Source organism: Cryptomeria japonica, chromosome 1 (assembly GCF_030272615.1).
Source record: "Cryptomeria japonica chromosome 1, Sugi_1.0, whole genome shotgun sequence".
Lineage (NCBI taxonomy): Eukaryota > Viridiplantae > Streptophyta > Pinopsida > Cupressales > Cupressaceae > Cryptomeria > Cryptomeria japonica.
This window is the reverse complement of record NC_081405.1, coordinates 478,676,908-478,694,688: the sequence shown is the minus strand read 5'-3', so window position 1 is coordinate 478,694,688 and position 17,781 is coordinate 478,676,908.

Here is a 17,781-nt window from a genome sequence, read left to right as displayed (position 1 = left end):
GAACAAGCCCCCACATCTTAAGATCTTAGCTCATACAACCACATGCAAGGGCACACAACAAAAAATCAAAACAAAACAAAGACAAAAATTAAGGCTCCAAGTCAACTAGTTGAACAGACCTCGATGATCAAAATTTATTAAATACTAATATCTTATTACTATATTAATATATATGTGGCTTGCCAGCTTTCTTAAAAAAAAATGTTATTGCAAGAGAACAAGTGGTCATATGGAAATTTTAAGAGCATACATCAAATAGGAGACAAGACACCATGATCCAAGAAACTAGAAATGTGTGTTATGCAATGGGATCATGGAGGAGAGAGAAAGGCAACCCTGAATTACATGTACTAGAAAGTTGTGTTATGCTAGATGATACATGTGAATAGAGGAGGAAGAGTTGAAAAAAAGTTGTATTATTCTAGTAAACTCATCTTGAAAATCTACACAAAGGAAAGGTCAAATGGTCTAGCAAGTTGTGTTATGCTACTTAACCAGTCCCAAGGAAAGCATTGTATGTAAGGAAATCCATTAAAAATAATGTGAAGGAGAGTCATTTATCCCTATCAAATTGTTTTATGCTAGTAGGCTCAACCTAAAAATTTTAAATAAGGATAACCAAACAAAGAATAATGTTCATTATAAAATCCCACAATATTTGGAATAAGCAAGCCATATATGCTCCCCTTAATATGGCAAGATATAACTATGTTGACATCTTAAGGAAAAAGAAAAACAAGGATAAACATCTACAACACCAAGGAGATATCCTTTAATAAATAGTCTACATACAATCCAAGACAAAGAGGACACAACTCTTGTAAGGCAAGAAAGAGATAGTTAGAAAAATAAATCTTGCAACAAGTGTAAAGGGATCCTTTTGAGGGATGCACAAAAGGAGAGGAGGAAGTGATATTTTCTCAAATAAATATAACCCAAGAGGAGATCTTGAACAAAAATAACATCATAGAGAAAAAGAGGGGAAGGAGAGAAATAATTCAAAGTCTCCCCATTGCTAGGTAAAGGGATTTTTGATGAATGATAATACATTTTTTGTCCCAAGCAAGGGATTTGTTTATGATAGACATACACTTTCAAGAAAGGAAGAGGTTTTAATAAAGGATACATACCTCTTGGGAAAAAATGGAGAATTCCTAAGAAAAGAAAACAATTCAATGCAAGAAGTGATGTCACATGATAAACAAATTCCACTCTACCAATGTAAAGTGATGTCACATGATCCCTAGAAAGGATAGGAGATTGAAACACTACCCTTTCCCCACAAGCATGGAGATAAGGATAAGAAAAACTATCATGTTTCTTACAAAGTATGATTACACTTGAAATTTTACCACCATGAATGACAATGAGCCCCCAAGGGATAGGCTAGCAATGTCACATAGTGTGGAGCAACATAATAGGGATTTAGATGTTATTTAGACTAACCAATATTTAAATAGGACTCATTTCTACCTATTATGTAAAAGATATCATAATCAATGACTTGTTGAATTTTATAATGTAAATCTTGACATTAATTAGTAGATTGGTCATGATATTGATGATACATACAAAAAGGGAGGTTTCAAAGATCTTGTCTATGTTTATTTTTTGGTTAGGGTTGGGTAATCAGCTTGGCATGAAGAAGGTCAAATAAGATACTTTATTGGTTAAAGTAAGGCATAGAACTCATAGATGTTTTAAAGAATAGGGGAGTGAATGTCAACAAAGGAGGATGTTGGAAACCTAAACCTTCCATAGGCAAGTGTGATGTAGGTTTCACATAAGTATCAATGTGTTGTTGCACACATCCTAAACCATGTCCATTGTATCCATGTTGTTTGTCTAGGTCAAGCTTGGGAATTGAAATATTAGTTTAAGAAGGCTCGTTCATAGGTTAATTGGGATTAAAATTAAAAGAGGCACAATAAATATCCATGCAGGTTTGAATACGAAGTTTGTGTCTGAAATTTAGGGACTTTTCTTTTCTATAAAAGGAGGGTGTGAAGTCTAACGATCCCTAATCATCCTCCTTAGAAGGAGATGGTGAGGTTGTTTGTATCAGATAAAGAATTGAAAAAGTTGAAGGAGATTGAGATTACATTTTTAGTTTATCATGAAGTTCTATAGTGTACAATACATTGTTGTAGATTAATTTGACTTTGCAATGAAGAGTAGAAGGGACAACTTGCATAGCATGAAGCCAATCTCTACTTAGAAGAAGGTTGTATGTGAGAGTATTGGTATCAAATGGATAAGAATGTGTAGAATTACATCTCATATTTTAATATGCAATGTGATTGTACCTAATGGTATTTTAATCATATTATAAAAGCCACAAATAGAAATACAATTAGGTTGAAAAAGAGAAGTTTCCACATTTATTTTGTGCAACAAGTCAATACTACATACATTGAGGGATAAACCATTATAAACTAGAGTACATAAAATAGTATTAATATTGATAAGGATAGCTATCATGAGGGGATCGCATTGGTTTTAAACTTCTAAAGAGGCTAACTCATGTTGGTGGACTCGATTTTTGCCTTTGGTTCGAAAAAAGTTTCTACCTCATTTGACTTAGTAGGATGGGGTGCACAATTTTTTTGCAAAGTTTCTTGAATCATCACATGGTATGTAGGTAAAGTTTTAATTGAGTCCCAAAGGGAGATTGTAGCTAAGGTATCATGAATTTTATCAACAAGATCATACTCCTTACCAATATGTTGTGAAGGATGAGGGGAGAAAGGACCATTGTTATATTTGTGTGCTACTATATGGTAATTATGTTGTTTAGCACCAATTACAATAATCATTGGTTTATTTTGGGGTTGAGGGGTATCTTGAAGATGATAGACAAATACTTTAGGCTTCTCATTCCCCAAAACATGAATGGTATTGACTTAATCAAGCTCCTTATTCTCCAAGGTTTTATTTGTAAAAGGAAAGGCATCAAGGATATAATCCTTGCTAGGAATACTTGTCTTAATTATCATTTATGTCAAACCTAGTGATCTGGATTGGTCTAGATGTGATGCAGAATAGTGGAAGATAAGTATGTATGTTGCAGATGGAAGATCCTAGTTGTTTCTAATGTGTTGTAGACATGTTTATTGCTCTAGAAATATGTATTGTTAGTATGAGGACAAATTTATCTTGATATGAGAGATTTGGTGTTGGTTGTGGCAATTGGTTTCATGCTCCAGTCATTCATGTAGTCAGATAACATGCAGTTAACTTATTTTAGAGGTGCACCCCTCCATATTTCTCTCTTGTTACAGATATGACAATGCAATTTTGTTACGCCTATTGTCATCATCTACAATTGTTGTATTTGTGGTGTTGGTGCTCTGAAATTCATGCTCTAGATATTGTTCTCTAGAACTTTATTCAGTTATGCTATGTTGAGTACTTCAGTTTCCTTAAATTTCTTGATTTATGGTGACAATATTTTGATGGTTCATTGTTTGTGCCTTTAACCTCATAATCTTGAGTTAGATCTATTAAACACAATACACCACTGAGAGGGGGGTGAATCAGTGGTTCTCAAACTTTTCCCTTTAACTATCCCTATGAAAGTGTACCAATTAATAGATCTAGTTGAATGCAAACTTATTGGTTAGTGAGGAGACAAAACAAAAATGCATTCACACAAAGGGACATCACATAACACTAGTATGTACAAGGAAAAACCTCAGTGGGTAATGTTGTTGGAGTTTACTGCTCCAATTCAGCCTCACAATGAATCTATGTTACAATGTTTAGGGCACCAACCTAAGGAGCACCAACACCTAATTTAGGGCACCAACCCCTAACTGATTTATGGGCTACAACCAAAGGAGCTACAACCCCTGATAGTTTATGGGCACCAACCCAAAGGAGCTACAACCCCTACATCAAGCTACAACTTAGTGATCACAATAATATCTTCACATACAAAATTATTCATACTATTACAAGTGAATCTTGTAACCATTTCATATACCTCACTCTGCAAATGAGATACCTTCTCTATTGCACTGGCTCACTCTTTTGCTGCTCTCATCTACTATTGCGCTATTGGTAAACTCTATTGATTCACCTCTTCTCTTCTTCTTCTCTACTGGATCTCCTCCTTGTTGCTCTTCTCTTCAGTCTTCTCAACTATCTACCTACCGATACAAGTTCCTACTAGTTACCTCTTTTGATGCACTCTAGTTGCTATATCAGTTGCTCAAACCATACTGGTTCACTCATTGTTAAACCCTATCACCGGTTTAACTTTCACTCTCCTAGTCATAGTTATATTTTACTATTTTTCCACTTAGACTGATCTACAACACTCAATCATGGTGCAACAACTCTATCCTCTTCCATTCAGCAACACCCTTCAATGATTTTAGCTTCCTTATTTATAACCTAGTTTTCCTGCCAAAAGCCAATTCAAAAACATGGGCGGTTAGGGTTTCCTCATCAACCTTGAGGAAAATCAAATCCAATCAGATCTTGTCTGATCTGATCACCTAGATAGTTTTTTGCTCATCACTACCATTAACACACCTTCTTGATCACGCCTTCTATCTTTGACAATCCTTTTTTTACCCTGTCAGCTGATTTCTTGGTCAAACATCAAGATTGGTCTCACGGTTTCCTTAATTTTCCTTGATCTCCTCAATCACTTTGAGCTGGCTCTCAGTTGTCCTCCAGACCTCAAGCCACAAACCTCTACAATGCATCCCATGATTTATGGGATCTTCCATTAATGTCAACCAACTCTGTAACTACCTCGTCGGTGCACACTCCATCTACCACTGCCTGCAAGTCCGCCACCTTGACACCACATGGCATCCATGTCGACCAACTACAATCTTGGATTGGTGTTGGTTCAGACAGGATCATTGAGCACACACTCAACTGGTTCTTCTTTTATTTTGGTTTACTAATCTTGTCGGTATCTCATACTTTCCCGGTTAACTCCTTATGTCTGCTCTTTGCTGAACTACCGATGGAACTCCTTAACCAGTCACCAGACATGTGTATCCAAAGCATACTCATCTTCATCTGCACCTTATCCATATTATCGATAGGCTTACATATCAGTAAACATTCTTGATGACACCATGTCATCATCCTTCATCAAACTCTATCTTCAATCTGGCCATTTTCCTCTATCAGAATCTTCTTAGCCTTGCCTTCTCCTTTATCAGCTCGAACCATATCTCATCCAGTTTGTCAAAGAGACAAACCCTAGCAAACTTCAACTACACTGACATCCCAACATGCCTTCTCTTTCGGTCGAGTGTATAACCCTGATTTCATGCACTCAAGACATTTGTTTGTTTCACCAGTAGATCCGGTGTGCCTTCAAACACTTGCCTTTACCTCTTCTTCCTTATCTTATAGAACTATAATGCACATTATGCATAATAGGAGATAAGCTTCACTTACTGGTAGAGTGACACCTATGTCATCTGCATCTAGCAATGCACTCATGTGACTTCCTTGTTTGTGCAACACATCTTCAAACAGGCACATGTGATCGGGTGTGGGCACATTCACTGTCAGTCATCTCTTCACATGGTGACTATATCTTCATCTGGTGTGAGTCCTATTGTTTTGCAACCTTATAGCATACTGGTGACTTGTTCATTCTTCTCCTTCGGTGTTGATATGATTTAGGTAACATTCTGCCTCTTCATCACAAACAACATCCAAGCATCCTACCCATTGTCAACACTTCACTTATCAGTTGACATACTCTCCTTACTAATGATACATTGTATCAGTATCGGTAACCTTACCATAGCATCCACACAAGTCAGGCACTAACTTGTATACTGGTGACACCAGTGGTCATTACTCTAAATGACATTCTCTTCCTTACCTTACCGGTGTTCTGCAACACAAGGTGATATCAAAGATATCTCATTTTGTACTCCATGACAGTATTGCACATACATCTCTCATACAGGTAGTCATACCATACTGGTTGACATCAATGATAACACAATGCCAACAATACCCCCCTTTGGCATTGATGTTCTCTCCCTTTGTATGATCCAATGGATTCTCACTCATGTAGTATGCAATATACTACAAAATCTTTCTCCCCCTTTGACAACAATGGCAAAGGGCATTGTCAGGATATCATTTTTCCTTGTATTTTCCAGTCATTGATAGAATTCTTTCTCCCCCTTTTATCTTCATTGGATGCATCTCCTCCTTTGATACCACTTATTACATTTTCTCAAGTCTCAACACTTGGGATGGAAGACTCAACCATCAACTTACACTAATTGAGCAAGTTGTAGTGCCCTACCCTAGTCAGCCTTGTACCATCAGTTTGACTTTGGTTGACTTTTTTTATGTGGTATTCTTGAATGGTTGAATTACCGGTATGTAATGTTGTAGATTGGATAATATGAATATTGTGCATAGCTGTTATTGTGCTTTTGCATCGATTCTTGTGTAAGTTTAATTATTTCCCTAATTCTTGTTATAAATCTCGAGCCAACGCCTTCATTGAATATGTATATATGTGTATGCTTGCATGACTCATGGTTGCAAGAGATTGCAGGTACAATACCGCCTAGGTGCAAGGTTCATCTCCATCAGGATTCACAGGGTTGAGTATACATTTTTTATCCTTAGGATTTGGATTAGGTGGTTGTAAAACCCTCGTGTGTGGTCCGTCGGTTTCCTTTTCGTATGGGTTTGTGTGTCGTGTGATTGGTGGGCTTTCTTGGTTTGTGTGCCTTGTGTGTGGTAAAATGGACTACTTTATCCTAAGTATTTAATTTGATTTAATGTGTTCATTTACGCATTAGTAATTGAGAAATCAAAATATATAGGTTTCTTTTAGGTGATTAATCATTAATTAAAAAGGATTGCTATATTTATGGTTGTAGCAAGTTTAAGTATTTAATTTAATTTAATGTGTTCATTTACGCATTAGTAATTGAGGAATTAAAATAAATAAGTTCCTTTATGTGAATAATCATTAATTTAAAAAGATCTCTTTATTTATGTTTGTCACGAGTTTAATTTAATGGTTAATTTTAAATAACGAATTTAATTAGTTTATGCGTTTTAAAAAGGAAAGATTTAAAGTTATTTGAAATAGAAATAAGTTAATCTCTTTTACGTTTTGGAAAAGAAAGATTAATTTTACTTATTTAAGAAATTCAATTTTGATTAGAAAAGTAAGTTTTATTCATATATATTTTGATTTAGTGTGAAAGAGTGATTTTGGGAATTAATTAATTAAAATATTTTATCCCTGTCAATATTGTTTAAAATAAATGTTAGCTTAGTTAATAATTAAATGAGAGAGAAGCTTTTAAATTTTTAATTAGAAAAGCAAGTTAGATTATTTGAATAGTTGAAAAGAATGATTATTTTCATTTTTTTATTATTTAAAAAGTGCTTAAATTCGAAATTAGAAAATTAGGTCAAAATTTCATTCTTTTAACCTAGGTTGAAAAATATTTTGAGGGTTGTTGAATTTTTGGGGAAAAAAAAAATAGAAAATTTGGGGATTTTGGGAAAGGAAGAATTTTCCACAGCTGCAGGTTGGGCACTCTGTCGGATCTTGCCAGGAATGCAAAGAGAGGTAGGATTCTTTATTTTGTTTCCTTTGTTGAAAGAAAAATAAATAAATAAATAAAAGAATGAAATAAAATTTCTGGTTGCTTCCTTTGAAGAAATTTTTGGATTGAAATGGGATTTGGGTTTTGAATCTAAGTATTTTAGTTTCAAGTGTGGGAATTGGGTAGATTCATTGTTTGGGGAATGATCTCCATTATGCTCAAGATTTGCTTGTTGGGCTTAGTTTTTTTTTTCACCAAGTATGTGTTTTGGAAAAACAATAATATTTTGGAAAAATCTTCAAAATGGTGTTTATTTTTTGAAATTCTGGAAAATATTAGAGTCTGTGAATGAAAGAAATTGGGCATTTTAGTTTATTATTGTTTTAGTTTGCTTTTATTTTATTTGAGGCTTCTTGGTATTTTTTGTTTTTTTTTTGTTTTTTTTAAACAGTATGTTTATGCTGGTCTTTTGCTATTCTCAAAAATATCCCCATTTTGTTCTCAGAAAATTTCTGAGTATTGAAAAAAAAAAGAAATATATATATATATACACATTACTGCTAGTTTGTGTACCCAGCAGGTGAGGTTTTAGTTTTGTTTGTTTTTGAAATGTTATTAAAACTCAAATAAAACTAAAACCTCACCTGCTGGGTACACAGACCAGTAGTAATGTATATATATATATATATATATAGACACATTACTGCTGGCTTGTGTACCAAGCAACTGAGGTTTTAGTTTTATTTGTTTTTGAAATGTTATTAAAACTCAAAAAAAAAGAAATATATATATATATATATATATATATATACATTACAGCTGGTCTGTGTACCCAACAGCTGGGGTTTTAGTTTAATTAATTATTAATTATTAATAATATATATTTATTAATGAAGATTAATATATATATTAATTAATAATTAATTTGAAATTCTAGCATTATTAAATTATTATTAATATATGTTTTATTAATGAAGATTAATATATATATATATATAATAATTAATATTTGATTGGATTATTGTGTATTATTAATTATTAATTGTGTATATTTTATTAATCATGGGTTAGTAAATATATATATTAATTAATATTTAATTTTGGTATCAGTATTAATGGGAAAGTATCTTTTTGGGAAAAAGATAGAATATTATTTTGATCAAAAAATTGTTGAACTAAAATATATTTATTAATTGATAATTTTTAAATAATATTTTATCTAGGAACATATTATAGAGAAATTGAAAAGTAAAAATAAAATGAATGAGATATTTATCATTGGATATTTTGAAAACATAGCTCATTTAGAAAACTTTGATCAACATTTAAATTTTTAAATCAACATGAGAAAAGATTGTATTTTTCGGTTATTGCTTGTGCAAGGTTTAATTTTTGCTTTCGCTTTTGTTTAAAGTAATGGCAAGTTCCTTGATATGTTTGTTTGGACCCTGTTGTCTGATTGTTTTGTGTTTGGCCATAATTGGTCAAGTCCCCAAGTTAGAGTACCACCAAACAAGAGACCTTTGTAGTTCTTTTACTATGCTCAGTTGGATCCGTTTCTATGTAGGGATCTTTTAGGATTTATTGAACGAAGTGGTCATTTGTATATTATTGTGCTTGCCTAAAAGGGAAGGAATGTAAATGACATGAACCCTATGTAACTATAACTTAATTAATTACTAGAGGGGTCTTGCAATTGAGCAGACCGAGAGATGTAGCCCTCTAGGGGTGAACTCCGAGATCATTTCTGTGTTATGTGATGTTTTTGTCTCACATGTTTCATGGATAGTGCTAGCATGTATGGATGATAATTGGATAGAATATATAAGTGGGTTAGATGAGAATTATCATAATGCATGTATGTAGTCATCTTTTAAATGCAATAAATGGATCATGAAGGAATGTAATCAATTTCAGTTAATGATGATACAATTAAGTATGCATGAAAGAACTCATTAGTTATGATGAGATTATAGTACATTTTGGAACAAGATGCATGGCATGTGTTAATGTAAACTTGAACGCAATGAATGATTTACAAGTTATTGGATGAACTCGTCATATCACCTAAACTGTAATTCTAATGGATGAACTTCATGTTGTTATCCACATTTTAATCTTAATAAATTAACTTCATCATAATAGCTATAATTAAACTAAAATGGGTTAACTCAGTTAGTTATTTATATTTTAATCTTAATAAATAATCTTCATCATATTTAACTTATTTTAACTATAATGGGTGAACTCATTTAGCTATCTATATTTTAACCCTAATGGATGAACTTCATTATGTTATTTATATTTTATCGTTAATAAATGATCTTCATCTTATTAACTATATTTTAACTATAATGGATGAACTCATTTGGTTATTTACATTTTAACCTTAATAAATGAACTTCATCTTATTAGCTATATTTTAACTAAATTGGATGAACTCATCAAGATAACTATATTTTAACCTTAATAGATGAACTCATATGTTATCAACGCTTTAACTTCAAAGGGGTAGATATCCTCATGTTAGGGTCATCTTCAACCATAATAGATGAACACTTCCTAATTTCTATAATGTTGATTCACTGAACAAATTATACCCATGTTTCAAGTGATAACATGTAATTAAGATATTCTACTTAATTGGATCAAATGTCAGAAGTTGAGTTAGGTGTTAAGCTATGTAATCACGTTGGGAAACTCCTTAGGTTCGTTTAATCTTCTGCTGTGTTATCTAAGAATTAGATAACTCCAATGTATCTTAATGTTGTGTCTTATTATAAATATATATAAATTTACACTCCATTGGAGTGTTTTAGCTTTATCCCTTCAGGGTTTCCTAGCGGGGCATTACACAAGTAAATCTAATACTCTTTGTTAGAGCACTCAATTGCAGAAGAATGTGTCAATGAATACTACTGACCTACCGTTCAACTTGCATCACCTCCCATTTGATCCCAAATTTCATTAGAATCAAGTTTGATTGTACTTTGAATAAAACCATCCAAATGACAAGCAGATACCCATAACCATGAAATTATCCTGGGTATTCCTATTGCAATTTCTAGCATCTACAGTTTAGGCAGTCAGTATCTTTACAAGTTCAAGCATGCAAGCTCTACATCATAAGCACTTGAACTCCCCTTGATTCATACACCTCAAGTTCTCATCTCTGGTCAGGTCCAATACCGAGACTCCAATATTCACCATATATCAGTTGAGTTGTGAAATTATGATCATCTGATAATCTTTGAGCTCCATTATTTCACCATAGCCTATGACATGATCCTAGATGTACACAATGTCATATAATGACATCATCATGGCATAAATTAAAATGATTAGCCCAAAAATATGCATGCCTACATGATTAACCATGGGGCCAACATATGTCATTCAAGTCTTCATCAACACCACTTGATACCTAACTTCACATTTCATGCTACAGAGGCTATTGCAATAATCTCCAACCTTATTGTCTTACATAACCTGCAAGTACCTGTTAGCATTCATGTCAATAACATCTTGCACATACCGGTTTACTGTACCGATCCATCATCACTACTAGAGCACCTTCTTGTGAATCCTAACATTTTATGTCACCTAGTATCTGATACCAATTTTTATCTTATCATACATTGACACAACAATAGTGATCCAACTCTGATCTGTAGGTGTGTAGCCAAGGTAGCTTCTACACACACTTATCATCTCATTTTCTTCCTTCATATCGGCAACAACTTGTTCTTCCATGTGTCTTCTTCCATTGAGGGGGTGAATGATAAGTTCAGTGTATTATTCCCCTTAAGAACCTGCATCTCCTTTAGGCCTTAAGAGATATCACCTGTGCACTGAATGCACAGTGTTGGTCCATGGTCTTCTTTCTCCATACCTGCTTGGTCTCAATCTTCTTCCTATTTTCAGACTTGGGAGCAAGTCTTTCCTTCTTTTGTTGATGGGTTCTTCCATTTCTAGATTCCTCATCACAATCGGAAGTAGTGTTATAGTAGCACACAACATCCATCCCAACTTAATGATTTGGGAATCTCTTAACATACTAGTTTGACCACCTTCTCTCGGGCATGTTGTTGTGACTAACAACTGAAATCGGTAGACCTCTTACTCCTATAGAGACATTTCTTCTTTGGTTCCATGCAGGTCTTTGACTTCCATATGCTCTATATCCACCTTTTTGCAAAGCAAAGTTTCTATACCAGCCTCCATGTGATTGCAAGTTCCTCTTCCTACATTCAAACTCTCTATGGCCAAATCCATTGCAGTAATAACATAAAACATTTGCATTATTAGGGATAGTGAATGGATTCTTTCTAGCATAATTAGGAGATAGGACATGCATGTATCTACTCCTGGATACATTTTTCTCATATGCATGATATCTATGAGATCCTATATTATTTTTTCTAGATCTCTTTCTACATTCATCTTCCCTATGGCCATAGGCATTACATGCAAAGCAATAATTGGTAAATGATGGCATATGACTTACAAATTTATTCTACCATGCATGGGGAGATCTTACTAGTTTAGCATGTCCATTTCTTCTTCTTTTAGGATGGATCCTTGGTTGTCCATTCTGTGCAACTCTTTCATCTGATCTCTTCTTCTCCCACACTTGCTTTGTCCTGTGGGCAGTCACATTCCTTTGACCTCTACTGGTAGGAGGTCCTCTTTGATGTCTTCTCATGTTCCTTCGTCTGGTGAAGTTGTCTTCTTCCATCTTCCCTTTTCCTTTGGGATTTGGAGTGTTCCTCCTTCTTGCAGCATTAGTCTTCATTCTTGTCTACAAGTCTTCACTGGTTGTATTTAGGTCAACCTTCTTCCAGGGAGAATTTCTGACTGAGAAGGTTTGTCCCTTGTTTTCTCCATTTGAGGAGACAAACAAAATGTCATTGTGGGGGACATTCTTGCTGGTTGAGTATTCACTTGCACCACTTGCTAAACCTTCAGTGTCCTTCGCATGCTTTTGCTTCTTCAACATTTTGTCCAAGGCATCACTGCTGCCATCAAACCGGATTCTTACCCTGAGCTCATCCTGACATTTCTCAAGGTCATTTCGTAGAGTCTCCATTTCTCCAACCAGCTGCAAATATTATTTATCTTTAACTTCTAACATAGATTCTAGATCATTACACTAGCACTCTTTGGTGCCATCTTCTTGAGACCTTAACTCTGAGATGCATTTCTTAGATTCTTCAAGGCATTTAGTCAACCGGTTTTGCTCCACTATAGCAGCATTCTTGAATAGATTGTATTTATTCCTTATTCTTCTGAGTTCTTCTAGTGCATTCACAAGCTCTCCTTCAAGATCAACATTTGTTTCATCTTCTTCTTCACCTTCACTATCAAATATATCTTGTTGGCTAGATCTATCTATCTTATCTCCTTCTTCTTCATCTTCTTCACTTTTACTGCCAAACACATCATACCAATGGGATCTCCCTACATTATCCTCTTTTGATATTTGATACTCAATATCTGTATCATGGGCCATGAATAGATGAGTCTCCTTATCATCACTGCTACTGCAATAATCTGATCTACCTCTATCATCCGTGCAACTATCTGCAACATTGTTATTCTCACTTCCACAAATTGATCCAGTGGTGCAGGGTTCATTTCCATGCAACTTCTTTAGTCTATCCCATAGACTCTTTATTGATCTATATTTATCCACTTGTGAAGAAACATCACTCGTGAAACCACTGAATATAGCCTTCATGGCTTCTTCATTACACATGCATCTTCCTTCTTCTTCAGAGCTGGTGGGAGGACAAACATTCCATTAACAACCGACATCCTTACATCAAACCCTAGAGAAGACTAGTAGACTTCCATTCTACATCTCCAAATAGAATAGTTTGAACCATCAAAAACTAGCGCGGGGATTGACACTAAATGGACCATTGTATCCTTAAGCCAAAATCTACCCAAGCAAGAGAAAGCTTGATAAACAGGGTTCCTAGGCTTTGATACCAATTATTAGACACAATGCACCACTGAGAGAGGAGTGAATCAATGGTTCTCAAACTTTTCTCTTTAACTATCCCTATGAAAGTGTACCAATTAATAGATCTAGATGAATGCAAACTTATCGGTTGGTGAGGAGATAAAACACAAATGCATTCACACAAAGGGACGTCACATAACACTAGTATGTACGAGGAAAAACCAAGATGGGAAAAACCTCGATGAGCAATGTTGTTGGAGTCTATTGCTCCAATCTAGCCTCACAATGAATCTTTGTTATAATATTTAGGGCACCAAATCAAGGAGCACCAACCCCTAATTTAGTGCACCAACCCAAGGAGTACCAACCCCTAACTGATTTATGGGCTATAACCCAAAGGAGCTAAAACCCCTACACTGAGATACAACTCAGTGATCACAATAATAGCTTCACATACAAAATTAGTCATATTGTTACAAGTGAATCTTGTAACCATATCATATACCTCACTCTACAGATGAGACACCTTCTCTACTGCACTGTCTCACTCTTTTGTTGCTCTCATCTAATGCTACACTATCGATAAACTCTACGGGTTTACCTCTACTCTTGTTCTTCTCTACCGGATCTCCTCCTTGTTGCTCTGCTCTTTAGTCTTCTGAACTATCTACCTACTGATACAAGTTCATACCAGTTATCTCTTCAAATGCACTCTAGTTGCTATCCCGGTTGCTCAAACCATACCGATTCACTCACTATTAAACCCTATCACTAGTTTAACTTTCACTCTCTCAGTCACACTTATCTTCTGCTATTTTTCCACTTAGACTGAACTGCAACATTCAATCACTACGCAGCAACTCTATCCTCTTCCATTTAGTAACAACCTTTAATCATTTTGGCTTCCTTATTTATAACCTAGTTTTTCCACCAAAAGCCAATTCAAAAACATGGGCGATTAGGGTTTCCTCATCAACCTCAAGGAAAACTAAATCCAATTAGATCTTGTCCAATTTGATCATATAGACAGTTGTTTTCTCATCACCACCATTAACGCACCTTCTTGATCATGCCTTCTGTCTTTGGCAATCTTCTTTTTACCCTGTCAATTGATTTCTTGATCAAACACCAAGATTTGTCTTGTGGTTTCCTTCATCTACCTCAATCTCCTCAATCACTCTAAGCTAGCTCTTAGTTGTCCTCCAGACCTCAAGCTGTAAACCTCTACAATAGCTCTGCAACGCATCCTATGATTTATGAGATCTTCCATTAATGTCGACCAACTCTACAACTACCTTGTCGGTTCACACTCCATCTACCCCTGTATGCAAGTCCACCACCTTGACACCACATGGCATCCATGTCGACCAACTACCAGCTTGGATTGGTGTTAGTTCAGATAGGATCACCGACTAGACACTTGGCCGATTCTTCATTTTTGAAGGTTTACTAATCCTGTCGGTATGTCATACTTTACCGGTTAACTCCTCATGTCTACTCTTTGCTGAACTATCGGTGGAACTCCTTAACTAGTCACCAGACATGTCTATCCAAAGCATGCCCATCTTCATCAGATGGGAGGTCTTATGCATCTACACCTTGTCCATATTACTGATGGGCTTACATACCGGTAAACACTCTAGATAACACCATGTCATCGTCCTTCAACACACTCTATCATGAATCTAACCATTTTCCTCTATCGAAATCTTCTCAGCCTTTCCTTCTCCCTGATCAACTCAGACCATATCTTATCCAGTTTGTCAAAGAGACAAACCCCAACAAACTTCAACTACACTGGCATCCCAACATGCCTTCTCTTTCAGTCTAGTGCATAATTCGGATTTCATGCACTTAAGGCATTCCTTTATTTCACTAGTAGATTCAGTGTGAGCCTTCAAACACTTGCCTTTACCTCTTCTTCCTTGTCTCACAAAACTATAATGCGCATTATGCATAATAGGAGATAATCTCCACTTACCGGTGGAGTGACACCTATGTCATCTGCATCTTACAATGCCCTCATGTGACTTCCCTATTTGTGTAGCGCATCTTCAAATAGGCACATGTGATCGGGCATGGCCACATTCACTATAAGTCATCTCTTCACATGGTGATTGCATCTTCATCTGGTGGGAGTCATGTTGTTCTACAAGCTTACAACATACCAGTGACCTATTCATTCTTCTCCTTCAATGTTGATGTGATTTAGGTAACATTCTACCTCTTCATCACAAACAACATCCAAACATCCTACCCATTGTCAACACTTCACTTATCAGTTGACATACTCTCCTTACTGGTGATACATTGTACTAGTACCGATAACCTTACCATACCATCCACACAAGTCAGCCACTAACCTGTATACCGGTGACACCGGTAGTCATTACTCTGAATGATATTCTCTTCCTTACCTTACCAGTGTTCTACAACACAAGGTGATATCAAAGATATCTCATTTTGTACTCCTTCATGACAGTGTTGCACATACATCTCTCATACCTATAGTCATCCCATACTGGTTGACATCAATGACAATACAATGCCAACAAGATCATGTTATTTTTGCTTTGGTAGTGTGTCATTGTGGAAATTTGAGGGGTTTGAACCTATGACCAAAATCTGATACCACTTGTTAAAAGTGTAGTTGCCATCACACCAAAAGATTGACCTATTAATGCTTGATACAACCACTAGACTTATAGAATTCATAGGAAGTGGTTAAGCCATGTTACAAACCCCAACATTGCACTCCACATAACAAGAAGACCAAGGGCACACACCTTGCAATAATATATATATATATATATATGATCACATTATGCATTATACATGAGAAATATATAATATGAAAGATGAATTGCGATGAAGCAAGTGAAGAGTAAGGTGATAAGCGACAAAGAAAAGAATTTGATGTTGAATGAGTAAAAGTGAAAGATAGATCTAGTGTGATAATGTTTTGGAACAAGTAGATAGTGGGGTGCTTTGTATAGTTTTCTTAACTAGATCTACTACAAATAATTGGTGTGTTATTAGAGCTTCAGAGGAACTGATCCCATGCATATGTAGATGGAAATTTATCAATTCATTTCTTTTCTTTCTAGGAGTGAGCCATTGCAATCTAGGTAGTGCATCCTCGAGCAGTGAGCTTCTTTTGTAATCCCATATAACTAGTTATATTATCTTGATAGTTAAACCTCTCTATGATTTTTCCAATTTGGATTTTCCACATATAAAAATATGGTGTCTCTTATGGTTTTGTATGTTGTAATTTTTTCTTCTATTGCCTATTTCATTTCATGCTAAGGATATCTAAAGTCAAGATAACTTTCAGATTATCTGAGAAGTTTATTTTTGGGAATATTGATTCACCTCACCTCTCAATATTCCAGTTTGTTCAACAATTGGTATTAGAGCCTAGTCCCTACTTTCTAGCTTAACCGCTTGAGGGAGATCTTGATTTGAACAAATAGCTCCTATGGATCTGGATGGAGAATATTACATGGATGAAAAATTGAAGACAACCCTTGAAGATCTAGAGAGTGTGGAATCTAAGAATGAAGACTTGAAAGAGAATGCCAAGGTAGCAAATGAATGTGTACAGAAGATAAGAAATCAGATCCGAAAGTTCAAAGCAAGGCATTGACAAGTCAACAAGGAATTGAAGAAAGCAAGAAAGTTGAAGAAAGCTTGAAGGATATAATCAATCTAAAGTCTAAAGAAAATAAGAAGCTAGAACAAGAACTATTGAAGCTGAAGACTAAAGAAATATTCAGTGAAAGCAATGCATTATTGGACAAACTATTATCCATACAGAAACCTCATAAGGATAATGAAGGATTGGCTTTTCCTGGTGAATGCTTGAATGGCAAAAGTAAAGGGAAGGAAAAGATGCAAGTTGAGAAGAAACCTGGAGATTCAAAGAAAGTTTGGTATCATAGACCTGATGTAAATAAACCTCTAGTTTGGCAACCTAATTCTCAAAGGTACTCATCATTTAATAGATATTTTTTCAATGCATTTGTTTTGGACATAAAGTTGTAGATTGCACTCGCAATGTAAAATAAAATATTCAATGCTTTACATGGGAATTTTTTGGACATAAGGTTGATAATTGCAGTAATTAAGTCATGAATATAAGCTATAAATAGTTTTTGAATGGTATAAATAGATCATTCATGAATAAGCCCTTTCTAGGTTATTGTCACATATACTATACATTTGGTCATAGAGCTAATCAAT